Consider the following 4,741-nt stretch of genomic DNA (forward strand, 5'->3'; position numbering starts at 1 on the left):
GCATTTTAGAGAAAAATGTTTCAAACAAATGTTTTGTGACTTCGAGGGGGACATAAAATGGTATCATTGGTTTGACCTTGGGTGGCGTTGTCAAGGTCAGGGCAAGGACACTTCGAATTTTTTAAATGGAACCTTCCATTCTTCATTATATATTCTTGTAACTTACCTTTAGAGCTTTTCAAAACACTATAATAAAATATTTTTTCATTAAATACTTTGCGAGTTATAAGGCTAGAAAGTTATAGTACCGTCGGCACTAACATTACCCAAGATGTCCGACCGATGGCTAAAACCTCTTAAATGTTGTTCAGGATCATGGCCTGGACAACATTTATCAAGATCAAGACCATTGGAAGTTGTACCTCTTATTTTCATTTTTACGTACAAATAAATTTTTAGTGCAAAAATGAAAATAAGAAGAACAGCCTCCAATGACTTTGATCTCGAAAAATGTTATCCAGGTCATGATCCTGAACAAAATTCTTGAGGTTTTAACCGTCGGTCGGACACCTTGGGTAATACTAATGCCGGCGGTACTGTAACTTGTAAGCCTTATAACTCGAGAAGTACTTAATGAAAATAGATTTAATTATAGTGTTTTGAAAAGCTCTCAAGGTAAGTTACAAGAATATATAATGAAAAATGGAAGGTTCCATTTAAAAAATTCGAAGTGACCTTGCTCTGACCTTGACAACGCCACCCAAGGTCAAATCAAAATACCATTTTATGTCCCCCTCGAAATCACAAAACATTTGTTTGAAACATTTTTCTCTAAAATGCACTATTCAAGAGAAATTTGAGGTTGTCATTTAAAATGGGACACCGTGTATAATTGTTAATTGAGAATATTGAAAGAATTACTAAAAGTTATTAAAGTGTTGTTTTTGTATTGAGTGGTTTATTTGTGCGTCCTGGTCCTCGGCGAATCCCCTACCTGTATCCTTCACCCAAGGGTACAACAGGAGCTTCACGAACTTAATAACCTCCAGATACCACGAAAGGTTATTCACCATCATGATGCCGAAGTTTCAGAGTTGTGCGGATTCTCAGACGCCAGTGAGAAAGCTTATGGAGCCTGTGTGTACGTTCGTAGTAAACTGACAGAAGATACTTATCAAGCAAGATTATTGTGCGCGAGATCAAGAGTAGCACCGTTGAAAAATCTTACGTTACCGTGCTTAGAGCTATGTGCCGCAGTACTATTGGCTCAACTCATGCACAAGGTGTTGGAGATTTCCGACATTAAATTTACACAAGTCCGTTATTGGTTTGATTCTACCATAACCCTTTCTTGGATCAAATCATCTCCGAGAAGGTGGAATACATTTGTAGCTAATCGTGTCAGTTTGATTCAAGAACTTTCTGATCCTAACGATTGGTATCATGTGGAACCCGGTCAAAACCCGGTGGACATCCTCTCTAGAGGTACATCACCTTCATCGTTAATCAATTCCAATCTGTGGTGGTGAGGCCCCACGTGACTCTCACAAGATGCAAACACATGGAGTATCGAAAATTCTTTGGTTATTTCAGAGATACCTGAACAAAGAAGAATTATGATTGCCATAGCTGTCCAGCAGGATTCGGAGTTATTTGACAAATATTCGACATTCAACAAATTAATAAGAGTATGTGGATACATTCGGCGTTTCATCCATAATTGTCGCACGACTGAGTCTAGATACAAGGGGCATTTGTCTATTAAGGAACTTGACTCTGCTATACTGTCATTGTCTAAGATGGTTCAATCACATGCATTCGCTGCCGATCTTAAATGCTTGTGCAATCGAGAACAGCTTCCTAAAAGAAGCAAGCTTTTATCTCTAAATCCCTTTTTAGACGAGCATGGAATCATTCGCGTGGGCGGTAGGCTCCAGCATGCTGACTTGCCCTATTCAGTGAAACACCAAATAGTGTTACCATCCAAGCATCCGTTTACTAAATTATTAATAAAGCACGAGCACACTAAGCTTCTTCACGCAGGAGCACAAATGACGTTGGCCTCCATACGTCAAAGGTTCTGGCCGTTGAACGGGAGGAATACTGTTCGTGGGAGAGCTCCGATTGCACACATCGCATATTGCACACATGTATCGCTGATTGGCTAATTTAAAAATAAAATAATCTCATTGGCAAAACAGTGAAAAATTACTAGGCATCAGTTGATATGAGTGGTGTGTACAATCAGAACTGTAGGCAAACGGGATCCTTCCCACTGTTCGTCTTATCATTAGAAACTGTATAGCATGTTTTAGGATGAATCCTCCAATGATCCAGCCCCTCATGGGCAATCTACCAAGGCATAGAGTTCAAGCCTCACGAGTCTTTGCAAATATTGGGATTGATTTTTGTGGTCCCTTTCAATTACGTGAGAGCAAACGACGAAACGCAAGGACGGTAAAATCTTATGTCGCAATTTTCGTGTGTTTGGCAACTAAGGCCGTGCAAAATTGAAATAGCATTTGATTTGTCAGCCGAAGGATTCATACATACCCTCAAACGCTTCATTGGACGCAGAGGCAAGCCGAGTCACATTTTTTCGGACAACGCGACAAACTTCACGGGAGCAGACCGAGAGCTAAGTGAGCTACGTGACATGTTTTTAAGAGAAAGGCACACGATAGTGCAAGAATCAGTTTCTGAAGGCATTCAGTGGCATTTCATACCACCTAGAGCTCCCAATTTTGGAGGAATTTGGGAAGCATCCGTAAGGCCATTCAAGGCGCATTTCAAAAGGGTGGTTGGTACTGCCATATTAACAATAGACGAAATGCAAACACTCTCCATACAAATAGAGGCCATCCTAAATCCTCGTCCCATAACAACTCTGTCCAATGATCCCAATGATTTGTCCTACCTATCCCCTGGGCACTTTCTCATTGGAGACACACTTACCGGTATACCAGAACCGACTTTAACTGAGATCCAGGAACGTAGGCTGTCCAAATGGCAACGAACGGAACAGATGCGGCAGCATCTTTGGAATCGATGGTCCAAAGATTACCTCAACCAATTGCAACAGCGCACCAAATGGAAAACTAAGGGAATTAATCTTAAACCTGGCGACATGGTTCTCATCCGAGAGGACAATACTCCACCATTGTGCTGGCCCATGGGCAGAGTAATGGAGACTCACCCTGGTGACTACGGTGCGGTCAGGGCGGTGACTCTCAAAACCATGAAAGGGCTTTTCAAGAGACCTGTTAATCGGCTAAGTTTGCTCCCTATGGAGCCTTCATTATCGACTACGTCGATTCACATTCTGTCTTCTTTATATATATATATATATTATTTGGTATTTTAGTCAGTATTATCACATAGTTTGTTTCAGATTGTTTTTTATATTGAGATTTGCCAAGGAGCAATTTGCTTATTCAGGATAACAAATCGTTTCATATTGAAAGGATTGACCTTCCAAGGCGGGCGGCGTGTTAAGGCCATGTTGCATTCATTCCCCGCGCCATTTTGTGATACCACCAATCAACTTGCGTGCGTGCAGAAAGTCGTAGCGCTGGTGTAGGAGTTCGGCGGTCAGCGCCATGAAGCGTTTTCCCATCAGTAGTCAGTCTTTTAGTTTTCGTCACACTAACACACACGGTTTTGGACAATTAACAACAACACGTTATTTTGTATATCGCGCAGCAAGCAAGTTTGTAAGCAAATAAAGTTGTAGTCATCTTCGATAAAGGGAAGAGAGACAGCATGAGTTATTTTACCTCACGTATCGTACAATGCCTTTTTAATTATATTGTTTCAAATTTAAAAAATTTGACGTTTCGGCCAATATTTGGCCATCTTCAGTAATTACAAATTCAATCAACGCATAGGATACATAAATATAAAATTCGCAGTCATATACCTATTTAGTCAACATTCCAAACTATTATCATTATCATGCGTGCGCATGTGTTCCGTAGTAGATGAGGTTTATTTAAATTGTTTCGAATTGTGCATCAAGAGAATTTCCAGATCCTAATATACAAAAATTGTGATAAAATTAATATCTTATGAATTGATTACTAAGAAATTAACTACATTACCTGTTTTTATCGCAATTCGTTAACATTTATAATTCCTCGTAGGCACTTTGACAAACAAATTGGAATATCATCTTGAAAACGTATAGATATTATGTATCGTGTTCTGTTGTGTGTCGAATATAGATATGCGCGGCGATTTCGCGAAATTTCTAGAACATAACTTAAAAGAGAGCGAGAAAGATCACAACTTAAACAGAGGCAGATAAACGTTGGGCAATCCTTCGGTGTCGCTTTGCTTATTTATGCTTTTCATTTGACTTTTTATGTGTATCATCTCCGATATTCTTCGTTTATATAAAGATTGTTCTTTATCTAAAATGCTAATATTCTCCCAATCTAATTCATGATTGTTATTTATCTGATGGAGCAAGACAACAGACATTGCGTCAGTGGATTTCCTTATGTCAACCCTATGTTCTTTAATTCTTGTTTTTAGTTTCCTTTTTGTTTGGACAACATAAGAAGATTCACAGTCCAAGCAACTTATCTTGTAAACTACATCACATTGATCATCTTTATCTAAACTATCCTTATCAGTTTTTATGAATCTATTTATACCATTTGTTGGTTTATATGCAATATTGAACCCATTACTATGTGCAATTTAAAAAAATTTTTCCGAGACATTGTTTAAATATGGCACAACGAAAAACTTTTTAGCCATGTCGATGTCATCGTTATTGTTATTAGTGTTAATTCTA

The sequence above is a fragment of the Trachymyrmex cornetzi genome, unplaced genomic scaffold (assembly GCF_001594075.2).
Source record: "Trachymyrmex cornetzi isolate Tcor2-1 unplaced genomic scaffold, Tcor1.1 scaffold46, whole genome shotgun sequence".
Taxonomy (NCBI): Eukaryota; Metazoa; Arthropoda; class Insecta; order Hymenoptera; family Formicidae; genus Trachymyrmex; species Trachymyrmex cornetzi.